This window comes from Amphiura filiformis, chromosome 17 (assembly GCF_039555335.1).
Source record: "Amphiura filiformis chromosome 17, Afil_fr2py, whole genome shotgun sequence".
NCBI classification, from domain to species: Eukaryota; Metazoa; Echinodermata; class Ophiuroidea; order Amphilepidida; family Amphiuridae; genus Amphiura; species Amphiura filiformis.
Window position 1 is genome coordinate 26,619,915 of NC_092644.1, and position 22,734 is coordinate 26,642,648.

General features: G+C 37.5%; 1 long non-coding RNA gene across 2 annotated transcripts in view; it reads right to left on the reverse strand.

Annotated features, from left to right (window-relative positions):
- The window catches only part of LOC140137542 (uncharacterized), a 25,672-nt gene extending 9,631 nt beyond the window's left edge, over positions 1 to 16,041 (reverse strand). For both annotated transcript variants that reach the window (XR_011856863.1, XR_011856862.1), the window contains exons 1-15: positions 15,981 to 16,041; positions 15,483 to 15,547; positions 15,043 to 15,087; positions 14,474 to 14,544; positions 14,028 to 14,110; positions 13,704 to 13,753; positions 13,317 to 13,403; positions 12,807 to 12,843; positions 12,503 to 12,554; positions 12,113 to 12,152; positions 11,598 to 11,644; positions 10,989 to 11,035; positions 10,608 to 10,662; positions 10,230 to 10,264; positions 9,744 to 9,821 (exon numbers count right to left, since the gene is read on the reverse strand). This is a non-coding gene — a long non-coding RNA (uncharacterized lncRNA). The remainder of the gene's footprint in view (positions 1 to 9,743; positions 9,822 to 10,229; positions 10,265 to 10,607; positions 10,663 to 10,988; positions 11,036 to 11,597; positions 11,645 to 12,112; positions 12,153 to 12,502; positions 12,555 to 12,806; positions 12,844 to 13,316; positions 13,404 to 13,703; positions 13,754 to 14,027; positions 14,111 to 14,473; positions 14,545 to 15,042; positions 15,088 to 15,482; positions 15,548 to 15,980) is intronic.
- Positions 16,042 to 22,734: the final 6,693 nt, after the last annotated feature.

Here is a 22,734-nt window from a genome sequence, read left to right on the forward strand (position 1 = left end):
TCGTGATCCACAACCTCATACAACCCCATAGGCCTCGTCCTTTCTCACAAGTTAAGATTTTTATACCACTCATCCCGCTCTGGCCACATGTTTAGGAATTTTCACGCAGATCAATTCGTTAAGCAATGGAAAATATTGCCAAATTTGAATTTCGTTTTAAAAGCCTACTCCCCATTAAAAAAAAAAACACTAATTTTGGGGGATTAAAAAAGTTCTGTAAAATGAAACAAAAGGCTGCCTCAATCTTAATTATTCATTTAAGGCCAGGCCTTCATTTCTGAAAATAGCGGGAGCTCAGTTAGTCCCTGTACTCAGGAGCTTGACAAGGAGCTCAATTATATAATATCAATATTAAACCATAGGAGCAGCTCAATAAATGCCATTGGTAAAATTATTAGGCCTACGATATTTTATTTGACTGTGATCCGTTTTAATAGGCTATATACACTGTATATACCTTTAAAATTTCTAAAATTGGTGGAATTGAACAAGCTCTAAATTTCTCATACGTCCAGCATAACCAAGGGCAACTGGGGTGGGTGGGAAAGCCCCTAGCTATGGCCATACCCGTAGTGGCGGAACCAGAATTTTTTTCTTTTTTTTTGGGGGGAAGTGAATTTGAGGCGGGTGCACTTTGAAATCATTGCACTAAATTGCCGCAAAAAGTGGAAAATTACATAATTGTGGGGATTTTGCCTAAAAACTGGGTGGGAAAGAAAAAATATTGGGGAAATACTGCCCCCTAGCGCGCCACTGCATATCCATCCATGATGCTAGAATGACGGAAGTTCTGGCGCTGAAATTCAATTTCAATATCACGAGTTTTTATCAGGGATTTTACCAAGGGAAGGCGATAGGTGTAGGATTTTGCTGATATACCAGGCAACCCGAGAAAGGAACTGAGGTGTGGCTAAATAAGGGAGTGTTCATTATAAATATTTGCCATTATCATACTTTCGACGCCGAGAGCATAATTATTTGAAGCGTACATCGTGTCAGTCACATGGTCACATATTTTCTGTTGAAAGAAAACGCACATGTCTCTGATTAGCTCGGGATTCAGCTACTGCGGCTGCGTGCTGGCCTGTTGTTGTCCCGGGTTGTTGTCGAGTGGAAATGGAAAATTTAAGAATGAACTTCCGCAACTTTGCAACATCATCACGCAGCGGCGTAGCTGGGATTTTTTTCCAGGAGGGCAAGACTGTAGGCCCTATGGGCGGGGCCCAAATCCACCAAATTTCCCACTGGGGGCGGGGGCCCAAATAGACAATTTTTGCCAGGCTTATTGATAATCGTATATGGTAGGCCTATTGAGTTGTATTGCATATCGTTTGGATTCCCCGTCTCTCTGCCCCTCCTCTCACCCTCTCTTTTTTTCCTCTTCCCCCCTCTTTCCCTCTTTTTTCCCTTGCACTAGGGGGCGGGGGCCCAAATAGGCAATTTTTGCAATTGCCCCCCCCCCCCCCGGCAGCTACGCTACTGTCATCACGGTAGACATACGCGGTAGCCTACAACTACAAGAAAGGTTTACAGACAAATATAGGTCTAGTAGGCCTATCAAAATGTTATATTTTTATATTTTCTGGTGGACTCATGGAGAATATCATGTCATGGAGGTCCCGGCGCTGGGTTGGGGGGGTCTCAAGGCATTTTGGTATGCCTACCCATGCTTGATTCCGGGAGGATTTTTAGCAGGCCCGACCATTTTTTAAATAAAAACACCTCGGGCGGGTCTCTTCAAAACATTTGTACCGCGGGATCAAAGTCACCCACATTTGGCCTAATTTGACGCTTTTTTATTGGGCACTTTTGCCAAAATGCGCCCAAAAGTTGGTCTTCGCTGTAAACCCACCCATCATAGTCGTTGAAAAGGTAGGCCTACCCCAAAACTGTGGCACATCCACGAACCCGAGGGAGAGACCTCCGCGGGTAAAAACACACCTCTAAGCGGGACCAGATTTATAATTTAAAATAGGACTAGATTTTGGCAGCCAGTCATCACGACAAAACGGGGCATGGTAGTGTTAATGGTATTAACACTTTGATTTTAGGCTTAAATGATGAGTGTAGGCCTATAAATTGCAAATTTGCACACACCCCGGGGGAACCTGAAGGATGTGAGGCTGTGACCGAAAAACTACGGTACGATTTTAAACCAAATTTGAATAAAACAGACCCAAAATTGTATCAACTTTTGGACTGAAAGTTTTCGCAAATTTTTACTTTTTCGAGAAAATCATTGAAAAATAGGCCTACCCTTCTTAAACCTAATTTTCAAGACACCGAGGGTCAATAAAATCATGGCTAAAAATACAACAGAGTCTAAACTAAATGGCTGAAAATGCACCCCAAATCTGCCGCACATCACGACACCGTATTTCACCTTATAGATTTTGAAAATTGTCGCAATAAAATAGGCCCGAACTTATCCCAAATTATCCCCGAAAAAATATTTTTTGCAGGTGAGGTTGGAGTCTTATTATTTTTATTCTCAGAGAGGATAGGGGTTGATATTTTTAGCAGGGTACAGTTTGTCTTGTTTTTGTTTTGTTTTTTGACGTTGAAGTTCCAGATTCTTTTTTTCATATATTATTATTCATTTATTATTTATACCCTGTACGTGGGGAAAAAGACACACGACAGCTACAGAGAAGCCACGAAAAACTCCTGTGAAGTGCATGAAAATGACCCGAAAATGTGCCAACCGAAACACCCGAACAGGAAGATAAAATAAAAAACAAAACCAAAAACCCAGGAAATTTCCCGCAATAAGTTCCAAATTCTTTGTCCCCCACTAAAATATATTATGAACACTCCCTTATGAAGTCTGCCCTCTTCCGGCTATTCTGGTAGTAGGCGTTGACAATTACCTTACGCGATTACCATATTTTTGAAGCATGTTTGAACCCGATTTGTTCTCTATTCACATTTTTAACGTTGCAAGTAACATTTCAAGACCTCTATTTGTGACAGGTATTTAATTATCTTGCTAGAGATGTGCCTAAAGTTGAAATTCAATATTTCGGATCGCAAAGATCGAGAGATATAAAGTTGCTGAATATCAGTTTAACACCATGGATCATATGGACGTCGTATATGAACGATTATGATAGCTAAGCAAAATGGCTGGGATACAGGTTGTATAAATACTACATGAATATTCATGAACTATACAGATTCCATTCTTCTCTAATAATAAAGATGTCAATCACTCTCCTAGACGACAGTTGCTTGGCGCTTGTAAACAAATCGAATAATAGTGCTTGACAAGAGCTAAAAAATAGGCTAAAACACATTTTCACACATTTTTTTCCGGATTTTTTTATTTCACATGATAAGTAGACATATTTTCTTACGTATAAGGTAATAATATATTTTTTCTGGAGGTAAAGCCCTTCAACACTTTGTTTAACCTTAAATGAACTTTTGTATTTATTCACTTGGTTTAGATGTCTGGGAGTTCATTTAGACATTTTTTTACTAGATTCAAATTTTTAAAGGGGGTTTTAAATCAAATTTACAATATGAATCCCTCACCCTAATCCTCAGCCACCCTTGGCACATTTCATGCCAAACGTCATAAGAAAATAATTGAAAAATATTTGAAAACAGGATAAAAACATAAGTAATATAGAATAAATTAGCCTCAATTTAAGACCTAATTGAATCTTCTAAGTGAAGGAATACTCAAGAGACAGTGTTTTGAAATCCAAACTGCACATCAAAATGTAACAAAGCCACCTTTTTGTGTACCCCAGTATATGGCACAGGATCATATACAGTTGAAGTCATTAATATTCACATGCAATCACCATACCAAGTTGATCAGCGATTGCGTAAAAGCTGCCGAGTGGATTAAAGAAAAATGTAGGCAAAATGTGCAAATGAGCTCATTAATATGCAAATTACATGACACAAAACTATACAGCACATCACACCATCGTATCCTATCACCGTACCAAGTTTGATATAAAATTGGATGGTTTGAACCCAATGCACAAATTTATTGGTCGAGCTATGAGTTTTAAAATATTGGACGAGATGTAGTAACTAACCCCCCTTAAATAATTACCATTATTCAAAAACGTACTATTGTATTAATAATTGCGTTGGAAGCAGAATTTATTTCCGCACATTTCGACACCTCATTTGTAGCAATTGACGTCACAGCGTACATTTCAAACAATGTAACCCAAGATTTGAAATTTTATTGACTGTATTCAGTACAAAGGAAATCTGTGTAATGATATCCGAGTGTTTTTGTATTGTATGCAACTGCAACTTTCAAATCTGTGACCTCGCATTTAATTGACCAGCGTTTTGTTTTCTGGGCTATCGTATCACATGAGGTGTCCAAATGCGCAGAGTTTCGAGATGTTTTTACGCTTTCATTTCGTCAAATAGTTTACGATTTATTTTAAAAAGCATTAGTACCCAGCAGTTTTGATAGTTATTGAAAAGACTGGTTCTTCCAAATGCAATATTGGATCCCCTTAAAATGATCAGACCCTAAATCCTTTGTATAGACCGCATTAATCAACAAATTATGCGGATCCTATGTTGCATCAGTGCAAACTGATGTGTACTAATTATTTTGATACAGCCTGCACGATCAGTGAACTTTTTTAAAGACAATTCTTCATCTGTCCAGTGCTACGCTACCCTCGAGCATTTTGGAAGTACAACTTTAAAATTGGCCTACACATGTTGTTGTGGCATAGAACTGAACCATAATATCTTTTTTGAGACCATAGAATTGATATCATTCCAATATTGGGGCACTTTCTTTTCCCATGGGATCATTTATTTCAAAATGCAATGGTTATTGGTGCCATCCGGCCAATTTGGAGATCAAGAAAATGCCAAAATACTGCAGAAGCTACTTTTGATCTCTAGTTGCAGTAGTAGACGCACTCGGTAAATACACTAAGCCTAAAAAGAAACTTGCCATTTTTCACAAGGTCATATCTTAAAATCAAAATTAACTAAAATTACACACAGGATTGCCTCAATACTCTACTCTAAACACATGTGATAAGAGTGTAAATGTGTATCAAAGTCATGTTTCATGTACTCTTTCTGAGTTTGATCAAGTTGGTGCTGATGATGTTATGAAGATTATTAATGGATTTGCAGCTAAACATTGTACTCTAGATTCAGTACCCACTTGGTTTCTGAAAAGCAACTGTGAGGTTTTTGTCAATGCCATTACCAAAATTGTCAAATTGTCTTTATCTACAGGTGTGTTCCCGGACACTTTAAAACATGCCATCATAGGTCCGTTGATTAAGAAATCATCTCTTGATAGGAACATGTTAAAGAACTATAGACCTGTATCGAACATTAAGTTCCTATCTAAGGTTATTGAGAGAATTGTTGTAAACAGCATTACCAAACATATGCAAGATAATAATTTGGGCGAAGCCACTGCAATCGGCGTATCGTGCAGCACATAGCACAGAGACGGCATTATTAAAGGTCAAAGATGATATTATGACATCTCTTCATCATCGAAAAGGGGTCTTTCTTGTGTTATTGGACTTGAGTGCCGCCTTTGACACGGTCAACCATAACATCCTTTTTCAGCGAATGCATCAAGAACTTGGTATCAGTGGCATAGCCCTTCAGTGGATGAAATCATATTTCAGCGGACGAACCACCAGTGTATGTGTAAATGGTTGCCAATCGGCGAAGTGTGCCCTCGACTACGGTCTGCCTCAGGGGTCAATTGTTGGTCCCATATCTTTCAGCATCTACACCATCCCAATTGGAAGAATCATACGCGAACACCGCCTTTCTTACCATCTTTATGCAGATGACGTGCAACTGTATACCAACTTTGACCCGGCATGTCAGTCGTCCATTGATCGTGCACTCTCCTCTCTTACATCATGCATTGGCGACATTCAATCATGGATGACGTGCAACATGCTTCAACTCAATCGTGAGAAGACTGAATTCTTCATCGCCGCTTCATCTCATGTTAAGAACCAGATGCCTGCTGTCACACTCCAAATTGGAAATGAGGCCATTGAACCATCTGAAACAGTCCGAAATCTTGGTGTTATCTTCGATAACTGCATGACTATGCGTAACCAAATTTCTTCACTCCCACGCAGTGGTTCATTCCACCTTCGCAATATCTCTCGCATTAGACGATTCTTGGACTTTGATACTAGTAATGACATTATCCGCTCACTTATCTTATCCAGGCTTGATTATGGCAATGTTCTCCTCATGGGTGCCAACACTACTGATATCGCTAAGCCTTCAGACCCTCCAAAACTGGGCTGCTAAAATCATCTTTTGTGCGAAGAAAACTGACCATGTATCGCCGCTTTTACATCAGCTCCATTGGTTGTCTGTAGAGGATAGAATAACTTTCAAAGCCATGCTGTATGTTTTTAAATGCCTTGCCGGCATTGGACCAGAATACCTGTCATCATGTCTGGAACTTAAGAATCCTCGCGAGGGCCTTAGATCCGCCTCAGATCGCACACATTTGAATGTGCCGATCATACGCAGTTGGACTTTTAAATCCGCTGCCGACAAGGCATTTACCTACAATGCACCTCTGATCTGGAACAATTTACCGTCATCTGTGCGAAGTGCTGAAACAGTCTCTGCCTTTAAAAATGGCCTCAAAACCCACCTGTTTCCGCAAACATAATTTTGCTTGCTTCATTTTTCTTTTGTTTTTCAATTGTTTCTTGTATATATTTTGCATATGTTTTGGTTTTTCACGCTGTGATCTTTTGAAATTGCGTGTAACAAAAGCTCTCATGTATGTATGTATGTATGTATGTCAGTAACCAATCAGTTGTCCAACTGACACAACTGTAAAATTCACTGATATGGAACTTCCTGGACCACATTCACAGTCCTATTGGCACCCAGCAAAAGAAATCTGTGAGAATGGCATCTTGAATCACAGGTCACAGCCAACAATTTTAACAACATTAAAGGTGAACCTCATTGAAAATAAAGTTATATATCAATGGAAAGCTTAGGATGCCAGGAAGCAGAAAAGAATATTTTTTATTTGCCTAACGCACCAGGATAGACATAATCTCCATGCAAAGATTGGATATTGGCACCCCCCTAAATTACAAAACGAAATCGTTCAAATTGGGCGCTTTCTATGATGACGTCAACACGGGGACAGTTACTTCCAGGTTTGATTGTAAACACAATGTCCATGCATTACTGTGGCATGCATCGGGCCAATGCACGAACTCAGTCATTGCCAACTTACTTTACATGAAAAATATCTTCAATAAAATAAGAATAACATGAAGGAAACAACATGATCAAATCAAGAATGAAGTTCCTGAATAAAGTGTGTGGATTAAAAAATGGGAAAAGTGCTGGCCGGGGTGATTTGGGATAGGCCAAGCCATCCACGATATGCAGGGAATATTACAGTAAAGCACGAAGAGCGAAGTTTCGCCGATGAACCGGAATGAAAACAGATTGCAAAAAATAACTGCTAGTGCTCCCAGTTCAGATCGTCACACCAAGTTGAGATGAACTTATCACAATGAGAAAATGAAGGAATAGAATAAAGTACATGTACAGGATTTTTTAATTATTTCTTAACTTTACAACCGGTCATGTATGATAGGCGAACTCGTAGATACATACGGGCGGGGTGAACTCACTCAGTCGCCGAGTGTTCCGTATCCGCGACTGTACGTACTGTACTTGCAGACAAAATGACAGATTTGATATTCACATTCTGATATTTCCAACTTATTGCTACTTCATCAGCAAAATTTATTCCTGTAGATGTTCCAAATATAAGGGAACAATTGATCAAATCTACGAAACACGGCGCAACTCCTGAACTTGTGCTACGGAGAGACGGCGAGTCGCTGTGTTTGCCCACCTTGATCGGCGCGGCTGCCTGTAATTTCTTCAGCATTTTTCCGTGAAACATCAATTAATATCACAGGTTGTATTGCAGATAGGAAGTTGGCTTAGTGATACTATCTGTTGATTCAGAACCGGAAGGTGCCGGGTTCGATTCCCACCTATGTCTATTTTTTTAAAGAATTGGAAAATTACTGCAGTAAGTTTATTTGGCGCGCGATCTCAGTTATTCATTTTCTGATGGCTGTGCCTCTTAAAGGCACCCTCCCTCTGGAATCCAAACCACGGTTCGCTCATAACACCTCCCTTAAGTTAAAAACATTAAAGAGAGTCCAAGGATCATCATGTCACATGTCCAAACAAATAATGAAGTCCTTTAGTAACAGAAAGCATGGGGCAATCTTCCCCAGGATATCAGGAACTTGGTTGGAAGCATGAGAAGCAGGTGCACAGTATGCGTGCAAGCGCACGGTGGACATACCCGTTACTAAAGGACTTCATTATTTGTTTGGCCATGTGACATGATCCTGGTAAGTTTGTGATCTGTTTGAATCTGTTGGTAAGTTTATGACCTGTGATTCAAGATGCCATTCTCAGATTCCGTTTGCCGAGTGCCAATAGGGCTGTGAATGTGGTCCAGGAAGCTGTTCCATATCAGTGCATTTTGCTATTGTGTCAGTTGGACTACTGCTTGGTTACTGATGTGTTTAGAGTAGAGTATTGAGGCAATCCTGTGCGTAATTTTGGTTAATTTTGATAAACAGGATTTTAAGATACGACCTTGTGAAAAACTATAAGTTTCTTTTTTGGCTTAGTGTATTTAAAATGCCAAAAAATTGTGCAGAAGCTACTTCTGAGTTGAGCAAAATATCAGCACCAGATTACTGTAAAAGTAGAAATTTTCGCGAGGTTTTTATTTGTGTACAACATGGGAAGCTATGGGGAAATTGAACACTTGTCCGATCATGCATGTGTTTATGGTTCAGGTAGCGGTTACTTAGCAACTCTCGTTCCGCTTGGGTTTATTGCATACACTCTATATGCTTGATAGAATTAAACCGTCTGACCAGTATTCTCCTCCACCGTCAGTGTTATTCCAGTCACTCTACATGCCGTGTTGCGAAGGTGGAGGAGACTAAAACTGTATTGACGAACATGCATGCGTTAAAAATGATATAGCCTAGGTCAAACAATAGCGTGACGTAGTTCCAAACATTGCCCCTATGAACTCTCACCCTCCTGATAACGGGTAGGATCAGAGTCTTAGCCGGAAATCAGAAACCACCCATCCAATCTAAGCAAAAATTGGACCCACAAATATAAAACAACTTATCTATACCCATGGAAGGGTCACTGGGTTCAAATATGCGTGATCAAGCAAAATCAGTCCGAATATTAAATATGCAGGTCCTTATAGGATAATAAAAATGCATTTATAGCATTTGCAGAAAACCCCATTAAAAATTGAACAACCCGTTCCAAAGATACAAGCAATTAAAGAGTTTCCAAAACAAAGGGAAACAAAAAGGAAATATTTCCTAATTTCCTTCGTTTTGGCTACATCTCAAAATCAATATTTCCCAGTTCCGACTGATTTTGCTTGATCGCATCACATATGTCCTGACTTGGCCTTTACATGTCACTTTGAATTATACCCATCTAAAATTAGATTAGTAAAAAAGGATGGCTGGCGAAGACCTTGGGTAGGAACCTTGAATTAACTTTTTTTCAACAATTTTAACAGTTATATTTTGATCTGATAAACCCTTGGGTCCTTTTCAAATCTAGTCAAGACTGGATACCATTTTTGACAAGTTGCAGAAAACATAGTCCTTGTTTATTTTCATGTCTAAAAATTATTTTTCTGGTACCTGTAACATCCCATGCATTTTACCGGTCAATCTCATTCCATGATGTAGGGCTGCATCTATGATAAATCACTCCATAACCTGAATTAGAATAGAAACAACCAAAACATGGAGAGAATTAATGTATCATGTTTGCAAGCTGCTTGCATGCATTTCATCATTTACTATTGTAGGCATCAGAGAACTTGTTTGTCATCAATGTCAACTCAGTGAGAGAGTTCATAATATCATCATTTGCCTATGCAAGAGAAATGTTTAATAAAAGTGTCATGAGGGTCAAGCATTCCAATGCCCATCCCCAACAAATCACAGGCAGCGTTGCTCAACTTCGCCATTACAAAATACAAATGTGCCATACATAATACATTGGAACCTCATTAACAAAGTCTGTCGACAACAAACCCGACAACACAAGGTGAACCACAAATCTAAATTGCTACTTCTAAAAAGTGCTTCCTAGTTGGTAATACAAGAAAATGTAAAACATACCTTTAAAGGGTTGAAGAATCCAAAATCTAGAAAACCTGCAATGAAAAGGTATTTGGTATTAGTTGCATTCAAAGTGCTGTTCGTATTAGTTTGACCCATGGAATCTATTTTATACTTGTGCACTATTACGGTACATGTACAGCGCGGCGAGTGTGATTTCGTCAGAGCGTAAAACTCGGTTACAGTGTAAACCAATCATCATAGCAAGATTTTGAACTAGTAATATCACACTATGGGCATATTTCAATTTAACATGCAAGTTCATTTGCACGATCTGGAGAGAATTTATAGTAAACGTGACTTTTAGAGCAAATGGCTAAATCCAACTTCCAAAATCAATGCTTCCTAGTTGGTAATACTAGAAAATGTAAAACATACCTTTAAAATGATTGATGAATCCATGATGCCACAACGACAGTTCAAGCTTGAAAACCTGTAATGAAAAGATATTTGGTATTAGTTTTTGGTTACATCAAATGCGCAGTTCGTAGGAGTTGACCCACAGAATTTATACTTGTGAACTATTACGGTTCATGCTTGCATCAGCGCGGCGAGTGTTGTTTCGTCAGAGCATAAAGCTTGGTTACAGTGTAAACCAATCATCATAGCAAGCTTTTAAACTAGCAATATCAGACAATGGACATTTCAGCTGAACAACAAAAATTCATTTGCACCATCTGGAGAGAATGTAGTTAACAGGATTTTTTGAAATAGCAAAGCAAAAAGTTCACACTGCACAGTGATAGATCACCAACTCACCTTTATAAGAACAATTTCTGTCATCATGATTCACATGTTGGCACTCGCTGTAAAAGAAAATACGAGATGTTATTTACTGAACTGCAAAACCAAATACAACACTATTTGCTTTCTGAAAAGGAATAAAAAATCGGTACATAAAAACTCGCAACCTTGTTGTGCTTGCATCAGCGCGGCGAGTGTAATTTCGTCAGAGCATAAAGCTCAGTTACGGTGTAAACCAATCATCGCAAGCATTAGAATTTGAGAATTTGCATTTCCCTCTGCTTAAACATAACTGGGAAAAAACAAAAAATTTGCTATTTTTTAAAAACAATTTTTCCTGGATTTCTCACAATAAAACAAAATAAACAATTGCTCTCAAAGATTAAATGCTCTTAGTCTACAAATAACAAAACTTGATTTTTGTTTCCTTTAGCCCAACACAAACTCCTGTTAACTAAAAATAGGCCTGGGAGACTTGGCGAGGTTCCACTGTATTGCCATTTCTGCAAAGTTGTTATCAACTTTATTACCACTATCTAAAGGGAATTCTGGTTTAACGGTAACACTTCACAAGTAGGCAAGGACTGAATAAATAATTGTACAAAAATTATCAGCATAACTCACCTTAGCAGTTCAAATATAGTCACCAATGTTCCTGTTACATGCTGGCACTGCAAAAGAAAATTCAAGATATTTTATTTTCCGAAAAGGAATTGAAGCAGACTACAGAAAAATTACTATTTGCTTGCGCTTGCATCAGAGCGGCGAGTGTTGTTTCGTCACAGCATAAAGCTCGGTTACAGTGTAAACCAATCATCATCACAAGCACAATTACCATGTTCTATTTTGTTTTTCTTTCTTCTCACCTCGACCCATTCTACAGGTGGATTTTTTTTTTTCTGAAAGAGGCATGCACTCCCTTCAGATCTTTCAATATTTTTTTTCTCCAAATCAAAATGAATCCGAATTCTGCCACGAAACGCTGTCTTTTTAAAGAACGAGTTATTTTCAATTTGTCGCTATTTTCCCCTGTAATCTTGAAGAGTGGAAAGACAGTAATATCTATTTCAGCAACACCATGTGAATTTGAAGGCGATGGTTTGGTTTGATGATGAAAAGACAAGCTATGATTTTCTTACCTTTATGAAGAAAATTTGATCTTCCATCATAAGCAGCATCCTGTAATGGCAAAGGAATGATAATATTAACAAGGCATATTTTTTCTCGTAACTGCAGTCTACTAATACCGGTCCTTGAGCCCATGACATTGGACCGCCAGTATTTAGCGTGCTTGAATCAGATGAGTAAGGTAGTAATCAATACCGTAGTATTTTCAGTTACTAAGCGAAAGAAATGTCACATCATACACAAGCTTAACCTTGTAATATAAAAATTGCTTTTATTTTGGGAAATTGCCTACTGTCATCTCTTTCCAATTTCCCAAAGCCAACACTTGGGTACAGAATATCATTTCACTTCATTACAGGTACATTACATGAGGAATAAATAAATTATTTCCATTTTCTTACCTTTATGATGAGCTTGTTTAATCTTCCTCTATGATATCACATAAGCATCATCCTGCAAAAGCAAATTAAGAAGAATTTTAATTACAAAGCATACTTTCTTGGAACGAGGGGGTAGAGTACACCAATATTAATCCTGGAGATGGTGACACAAGGATTTTGCTTGCTTGCATCAGTTGGGGAGTAAGATAGTAATCAATACCTTTAAGTACTTTCAGTTACTCAGCGTAAGAATCATCATCATTCACAAGCATAGAACATTTTAATATCAGAATTCCTTTAATTTAAGGAAATTACTAGTACATACCTGGAACACTATGCTGGGGTTCAACATGTTGTCACTTCTGCAAGAAATTACAATTATAAAAAAGTTACCTTTTGGCAATGTTTTCAGTGTTATATTAAAATGTTATGCATTTTGCAACAATTATAGTTGATGGATCTAGAGTCAGGTACGCAATAGTGGTTTACTTCACAGGACTTGTCCTAAGCATCTAACGGACACTGATTTTTCATCATTCTCTAGATTTATTATTTAGAGGCAAACATTCCGCTATTGCATCTCTTCAAGCATTTTGTACAAGACTATGAACATAATGCTTTATAGCATTAACATGGAAACCCTATGCCAAAATTTGCATTTACCAATTTAGCCCTCATCTTTTGGCCCAAAGTTGCAATCCTACATTGCATGCAAATTTGAAAGCACCTCTTCAATTGACCAGCTGGCATGGTTGAATGAAAATCTGAAAAGCATGTTAATCAATTTCTCCATGAAATGTCTACCAACAGACATGGCTACCAACAGAAATCTTACCTGGTTCATCGACATCAAGGCAAGTAGTTGACCGATTGATATTCACCAACCTGCAGACAAAGCTGTAACTTGTGAGATGCACCAAACCTGGAACGAAAAATGTGCAAACCAGATTTGGAAACGGTTATATTTTGGCAAAGTTTTCAGTGTTATATTAAAATGTTATGCATTTTGCAACGATTATAGTCGATGGATCTTAGAGTCAGGTACGCAATAGTGGTTTACTTCACAGGACTTGTCCTAAGCATCTAACGGACACTGATTTTTCATCATTCTCTAGATTCACCAATTTTCAGATTACAAACATTCCGTTTTTGCATCTCTACAACAAGCATATTGCACAAGACAATGTCTACATTGGACTGAAGCTAACAACAAAAATCTTACCTGGTTAATCGATATCACAGGAAGTAGTTGACCGATTGATATTCACCAACCTGGAGACAAAACAAAGATTCAATTGAGAAAACCATTGTAAGAAAACTGCAGTAAATGTTCATAATCAATTTCAAGAAATAAATTAAATGCAAACCTCAGTAAATAGGATACGGGATTTCATTGATCTCACGGTTAATTCGTTTGGCAGAATCATTGGAGTCATCATTGGTATGCATAGCAAATTGATAATTTTAAACTATTTCATCAACCCTTAGCACTTGTACTGAAAGAAACAAGGCTTTCTACATTGGGAGCCATAAAGTTGCCGCTTACCTTTCTTTGACGTCTGAAGTAACATTAAATAGCTTGGCGAGATCATCTTCAACAATCCTTTGGTATTGGCGGGTTCCCCCATGCTGCAATGTTAAAATAAATGATTTGCATGAGAAACCAATCTAAACATTTTCGTAAGATGGTTACGTTCATTATAAGTTCAACTCTTGCACACCTCAGTAAATAGGATACGGGATTTCGTTGATCTCACGGTTAATTCGTTTGGCAGAATCATTGGAGTCATCATTGATATGCAAATGTAGCAACTTTGTAAATGCTGTTATCACTTCTGTAACAAAGCAGGGATCTTTGCCTTGTCCCTTAATGCTCCCACACTTGTTGGATACAGAATTAATCACAATTCTAGGAGATGCAGGAAAGAGCAAAGTTACTGCACTGACAGCTTGGACTTGTCATATTTCACTAAATGGTTAATTGTCACTTACCACTCTAGTTCGTTATCTTCAACATTCAGTTCTTCCTCTATCCTTTGAGTACAGATGGGTTGTTCACCAAGCTGAAATGTTGAAACAAATGATTCATATGAAAACCAATCAAAAACATGCTTTCCACACACACTCACACAAATTAAAGGTAAATAATAAGTTTGGCTATATTGCACACCTCAGTAAATAGGATACGGGATTTCATTGATCTCACGGTTAATTCGTTTGGCAGAATCATTGGAGTCATCATTGATATGCATAGCAACTTGGCTACAATTCATTATTTTAAATTATTTTTATGACTTAAGAATCTTGCATTGAGATACTGTAAAACCACTTAATTTCGCTAGGGATTTAATTTCGCAAATAGCCTTAATTCGCAAAATTAAATATCCGCAAATTGTACAGTTTTACATTGAACTGTACACATTAATTGCTGGATTAGCAAAATTAAATACCCACAAAAATGTTGGTCATTGGCAATTAGCGAAATTAAATAGCTTTACAGTACTTTGGAAAGTTTTTCCATCTCAAAGCCAGTTTAGATCAGTTAGCAAACATTGACTTACCTGTCATGTCGACTTATGGTCTAGAAATGCTTTCATAACTCCAGCCTGCAATTCGAACAAAGAAACACTTAATGAGCATTGGTCATCATCATTCCAATCAGTGCAATACTGTTTGCTTCAACTTAAATAACATGGTGTGGTCTGTGTCAGAGCAGTTAAGACTGTCAAATTCCTCACATTCATTCAGAGAGATTCCCACTTAACAATGATAGTATGGTCATCATCCACAGACCTCCCAATGGTTACAAAACTGCTGCTGCACTAAATTTTAATATTTCGGAATCGCCCCAACCTATTCCTCACAATTGAGAGCTTTGTATGAACTGAAGCCAAGCAGTAACTGAAATCCATTGCAATGGTTTGTGTGCTAATGGATCAACATTCAAAGCCAGTAATTTTTATAAGCACAAAGTGTGTTTGCACAACAAATAAATTCTCACCTCTTGATAGATTCAATTTCACCACATCCTCCTATCTGTATCACAGCATCAGTCATTTAAAATCACTAGAAAACAAACAGGTAAATTAACACATTTTACATTGCATGATCAGTGTGGGCAAGGTGGTACATAGATATTTGGTCGAAGTGACTTGGTCAGAGCAGTTCCTCACATTGATTCAGAGAGATTCAGAGAGATTCCCACTTAACAATGTTTGATAGTCATCATTCAAATCACTTTTTATATTATGAATGTACTTTATTAAACTAAGGACTTTACAGATCACATTGTGACCCAAAACATATGCAGGTGTATAATAATGATAAACAATTTCTAGCTATTGAAACATGACCATGATGACAAGCCGATGCCCCATCTGATACCAATGCTGCTATATATCAATCCATGGAAGGAAAATCAGATTGGTACCGTTTTTTACTGCATGCTATTGTTGCATACCAAACCAAACGATTATTTGGATGTCGTAAAGAAGCATACCTTGGTTTTGAAGTTTGGCATCTTATACAAGACCAGTCTTGTAAACGGTAGATCACTGTACATTGAAACACAAAAGAATGAAAATATTTAATTGCCGATGGTAATCAATAACATAAAATGGAAAAAAAGTTGTACAAGTGAAAATTGGCTTCCAAAACAGCCAGTCGATATGAATATTAAGCACATTACCTTTTCTAAATAGCCTACATTCACCACTTTCTATCGATCTCCGGCTTTAATTTTAGTTTGCTTTAGCTCAGGAACAGCCTCTAGGACTGCTTTAGTTTTTTTGTCTTCATTATTTTGTCAGGTAAGCCATGCAGAATCATCATAGTAAAGCAAACTAAAAATAACAATCACTTTGCACTGTCACTTGTTTACAAGAAAAAAGCTTTATTTTTGAACACTCAGCAGCAATTGAGATTCTTTATTCCATCCCCAGTTCAGCAAACTTGTTTCATGCCTCGATCTGTTGTAAAAAAGTAGGCAAAGAAAACATTAATACCATCGCCATCGAAAAAAAAAACTTTCATTATTTTATGTTTACTATGAATACTTGGTGATCAGTTTGCTTAGCTCAGAAACAGCCTCTGTATGCATAATCATTCAATTATGTCAGGTAGGTCAAACAGAAATCGTCATTGCAGAGCAAACCTCGGTAATTTAACTTGCTTTTTACATAACATATTTGTTATGGACACTTACCATTAAACAATCAATGTTCATGTAGACATCCAAGTTCAGATATGTATCATGCTGAACCTATTAGCAGCAAAAGAAATTGAGGAAAAAAAACAAATTATGTATTTGAAAAATTTAATAGATGACCATTTCTGAATTATTAAATTAATCAAATTGCACAAATAATGCAATGTCCCAGTACTTCGTCTCCTGTACCTACTGGTTAAGCATACAGGAGATAGCGGCAATGGATTTAATATCCGCAGCGGGAACGCCATCATGACAACTGAGAATGCCACCATGGAGCTCACATCTAGTGAGATCTGCGACAAAACTTTAAATTCGACCCATCATGAGAATGATATCACAAGGCCAATTCCACCGTTAATACGGACGTTACAGATACATGCAACTTGCAACTTTTAAGTGAATAACACATGTTTGCTGTTAGGATAACACTTTATTTCTTAGTAGGCTACTAGTGCACTCTAATGTTCAATATAATGAAGCACTTTTGTTTTGGCTTTCTTAGTTACTTAGCTATAGAAATTAGAAACGAGCGTTACGGACGTTACCCGAAAGTGCCTGCCTTTTTGACAGATGGTGCATATCCTTAAATCTCCATTCAGTTCTGTGTTTTATTTTTTTCTGTTAACTATATTGAGGAAGCCCTGACTTCATTCTATGTAAACATGAAAAGCAAGTTTGAAATTAATAGTCCTGTATCGTCCTACGCTGTTGTTTTAGCGTTACGGATGTTACATTTTATCTCAAATGTAACGTCCGTAACGTTTTACATAATGAAAAAAAAATGTCAAGGTGCTTCCTCAGATTTTTTTCTTTACTCTCTCGAAGTAGGTATAACATCAATCTATGGAGGCATGATTAGCAAGTTTGAAATAAATGCCCCTGTTTTAAGCAATAATGTTCCAAAATTTTGTTACGGACGTTACAAAAGGCACTTTTGGCATGGAATTGGCCATATATGAAATTTAAACTGGAAAATCATGAGCCATTGCCAAGATGATTTTTCCTACTCCCCAAAAATATATACAGCAAACTAAGCTATACTATGCGATTATTAGCGACGCTGTTTGGCTACACAGCCTTGAAACATGAGCGGTTTTTGGAATCGAAGCTCAATCCAATCATACAGTTTGGCATACATTTTGAGGACCCCACGAGGCGAAAAGCAGCAAACTAAAATGAGGACACTCACCTGTAAGCAGTCTTTTTGAAATTGCAGAGTTTGTTAAACTTGTCATGTCCAATCTATGTATATGCAAAGTAGATGGAAATAAAAATTACTTCATGCAACTGAGATACCAATTTGATAAATAGTGTAATTATCTCAACATAAAATAATGTAATGTCCCAGTACTTCGTCTCCTGTACCTACTGGTTAAGCATACAGGAGATAGCGGCAATGGATTTAATATCCGCAGCGGGAACGCCATCATGACAACTGACAATGCCACCATGGAGCTCACATCTAGTGAGATCTGCGACAGAAATTTACATCACTTTTCATTTGAACTGGACATTTTACTTGAAATGGATCTATTTGCATCATGAGCCATTGCTCCGATGTTTTTCCTGGTAATTCAATTTCCATTTGTAGTCAATCTCGTGCAGTACATTAAGGGATCAGATAGCAATGCTTGCCTAGTAGTTTTTGTGGGACCTGAGAGCACAATGGGCACCAATGTCTTAGCCAGCCATGCGTCCACCTTAAGACATGCTAATCTAATTTGAGACGGGTGGATTTAATGGTTAACAGATGTGATAGCTCTAAAACAGATGATTTTAAGGGCATATGAACTTGGGACTAATTCAAAGTGACATGTAAAGGCCAAATCAGGACATATTTGACCCCAGTGACCCTTCCATGGGTATAGACAAGTTGTTTTATATTTGAGAGTCAAATTTTGGTATCTGTTTGGACGGGTGGTTTCTGATTTCTGGCTAAGACCCTGATGGGCACACCAACTTGAATATTGACTGCAAGGATTTTAATATTGAGCGACTTACCTGTTCTATTTCTGCTTTCTACAGTTCCATTGTTGGCAATCTGAAGTCGTATGGCATCATAACCTATGTAAATAGACAACACATTGCCACTTTTAATGTTAAGGACATGTACTAATCGATTGATTTTAATATTTTTTATTGCAGAGCTTCAGCTAGAGGTTCGACTGAATTAACATAATCACTGTATATTCATACAGGGGCATTCAGTTTGTCATCATATGCATCTGCTGTAACTTCGAATTTTCTTTCCTAATTTGTTTTACAAACGTTATAAACAGCTATCAGCAATTAACTTACCTTTGTATCTGTTAGTAGTATTCCCAATGTCTTTATTATTCACTGTAAAAGAGAAAATTACAATTTACAATTATTGAAGTTATAGGGGACACAAAATCTTTTAAAATTTTGTTAGACGCTACTCAGTGGATGGATCGAGACCAAAGATTTGATTTCACCAGAGTCTGGATGTCTGATCATTCATTCATCAGTGCAGCAAATTTGGCAGTTTGGCGTCAGTTTGATTCTTAGTATTTAGAGTCTAAACAAGGTGAATACAAACTTGTCAATGTGCAGGTGTTATTTCTGAATTTGTACCATGTCCTTTTCATAGCTGTTATTTTCTAATTATTCATCCCACACCGATTGTGATCCCATATACAATGACTTTTCTCCTTTTAATTTTGTCAAATTTGAACGAGGCTTCTCATTGTAAGCCAAGTAAATTATATTTGTACGTACCAATAGCCGTGCAAAGTTGGCCAAGGATAACTTGGATCAAGCAGAAACAATCAAGCAGTGGTACCCTGTATCAAAAAACAAACAATGCAATGGTTATGATAAAATAATAATTTTGGCATTTATTCAATAATTACAATTACTTGGCTTTGTTCTATAGATGTATGATCCACTTCAAATTTTAAAATACCAACTGGAATTCAAGTTTTTGATATGTACAACGCTACTCAGTGGATGGATCGAGACCAAAGAATTGATTTCACCAGAGTCTGGATGTCTGATCATTCACTCATCAGTGCAGCAAATTTGGCAGTTTGGCATCAGTTTGATTCTTAGTCTGAATTTGTACCATGTCCTTTTCATAGCTGAGTGTTATTTTCTAATTATTCTTCACACACAGATTGTGATCCCATATACAATGATTTTTCTCCTTTTAATTCTGCCAAATTTTGTAAGCAGGCCTGGAAAAATGAGCAATCTCCTTGCCAGGAAATTTGGTCATTTGGAGGGAAATTAGCTTTTTTGGATAAAGATATAACATAAGAAATAGTGGGAAATCCTGCTAAGATTGAGGGAAATTTATCTCTTGCCATGTTTTTCCAGGCCTGATTGTAAGTAAAGTAAATTACCATTTGTACGTAACAATAGCCATGCAAGGTTGGCCAAGGATAACTTGGATCAAGCTGAAACAATCAGGCACAGTGGTACCCTGTATCAAAACAAACAAGAAACAATGCATTGGTTATGATAAAACAGTAATTTTGGGATCTATTCAATACAAATTAATAGACTTTGTTCAAAAAGGTATGCTTTTTTTTTGCAATACCAACTGCAATGCATGTTTTGATTAAATGTAAGACGCTACTCAGTGGATGGATCGAGACCAAAGAATTGATTTCACCAGAGTCTGGATGTCTGATCATTCACTCATCAATGCAGCAAATTTGTGTTCTCATCGGTTGTAGTTTGTTATTTTGTTCATTTGTGCAATCCGAAGTTTTAATTTTGAAAGTAAAGTTGATCACATTTAAACTCACCTCAATAGCTAGCAAAGTTGGCTGCATGGATTGAACAAATGGATTATTGAACGAGAAACTCCGAGTCTGGTAGCCTGTGTCAAAACATACAAAACAAGTTTTGTCAATTATGATGGCAAATATAAACAATGTTATCTTTGCTTTTCTTCATTTAGCGAGATTCACTTCAGATAGGGGCGAAGTTAGTCTTCAGAGTCTCGGCATGCAGGTTTTCTGCACACCATCTGTTGAACTATGAAATCATCATTAATGAATCATCTGGAAGTTGGTTTCACTTTATGTTTTAAATTGTATTCTTCTCTCTGACATTCTTACCTGGAAGTTGACATCAAGTGCAGCCTGTCCACTGAACGGTTGTCAAATCACCATCTAGGGTAAAATCGTCAAGAAAATATTAATTATTTGAAACGTTCCCTTATACATTGCTGGCAAATGGTACAGCAGGGTTTGATTTTATCACAGTGCATCTGGATTTATTATTGCAACAGAATTTGAAGACGATCATTTCATTCCATAATCTTCAGTTAATCACATGCTCATCCTGTAAGGCCAAAAAAAAAAATTTTATTCCTGACTTTTTTCATGGTATTTGGAGAAAAAAAATCTTGATTTTTGCCGAAATTTTCTGGAAAAACTAAAACAAAAAAATCCTCATTTCTTTTTTTCCAAATCTCACGATTTTACAAATGCGCGCGCGAGCTTCGAGACAAACCTTTTTTTGTTGGCCTAAGCAACTAGTGTGCACACCACACCATAACAAGATGCAGGATAATGGTCTTTGATTTGGTCCTTATGTTGCATAAATAATGCATGTTACACAAACAATATAATGTCCCAGTACTTCGTCTCCTGTACCTACTGGCAAAGCATACAGGAGATAGCGGCAATGGATTTAATATCCGCAGCGGGAACGCCATCATGACAACTGAGAATGCCACCATGGAGCTCACATCTAGTGAGATCTGCGACAGAATTATTGTATATTTCTCCCAAGATGAAGCCAGGCATCATGTTCTTACCTGTTTGCTGCAGCATTTTCAGAAGTTCCAGACATGGACAAAACATAACCTACAAACAAAATGACAGATCGTACCATTAATAGAATTCACAAATCCGTATTCATGTTATCAATTGAGCATTTATTTAGTATTTTGAAAAACAGAGCTTCAGCTAGAGGTTCGACTGAATTAACATAATCACTGTATATTCATACAGGGGCATTCAGTTTGTCATCATATGCATCTGTTGGTGTCTTAGATGTTCTTTGAAGTTTACTCCCAAGTACTTTGTTTTTATACCGTATGCATTATGCACAATTGTATTTATTAAACATTTGGCTTAAGCGTCCACATGTGAAACGCGCACTAAGTGATGCATCTGTAGGGCTCCGTCCACAACTATTAGCAATTCCCTTACCTTGAAAATCTGCAGTTTTCCCAATGTTAGCTTTTCACTGTAAATAAGCCCGCAAAAATCCAGTTTTCATGATGAGGATGTTCTCTGTAAATAAGCAAATGACAATGACAATTTTGTTATATTGTAAGCAACAACTGTGGTTATGTTCTCAATTATGTAAGATGCTACTCAGTGGAACAAGACCAAAGAATTCTGATATCACCAAAGTCTGGATGTCTGATCATTCACTCATCAGTGTAGCAAATTCCATTTTATTTTTAAGAGCAACTTTAGAATAGAGGTTACCCCTGAACCATAACTTTGAACTCCAATGGAGCCTTGCATCTTGGGGTGGCTGCAATTACTCACAATGTCTATACACTTTTGGAGTCTTTAGTGTGTGCGTGTGTACACCAGCGCTCACTAGCAATTTGTGGCTGCGCCCAATGAAATGCGCACAGACACATCAGGGTGAAAAATGGTCAAGTTTAATAAATTTGTAGTTACCTCAGTTATCAGTGTGAAATCTGCTACATGGATATTTCAGGCGAAGTTCCAACAAACACGGTTCTCCCCTGTGTAAAGAAAAGGCAAGAATGAAATCTCAATTCATAATCATGGCATCTTAGTCTTACACAATCTTGTTACATTACTTTCTTTTTCAAGATTCTACTTCAGATAGGGGCGAAGTTAGTCTTCAGAGTCTCGGTGTGCAGACTTTCTGCACACCATCTGTTGAACTATGAAATCATCATTAATGAATCATCTTCAAATAAGTGGTATTTTTATTTAATATGAACTTATTCAATCTTACCTGGAAATTGACATCAAAGTGCAGTTTGTCCATCGACTGGCAAGCTATTTCCACCTAGGAT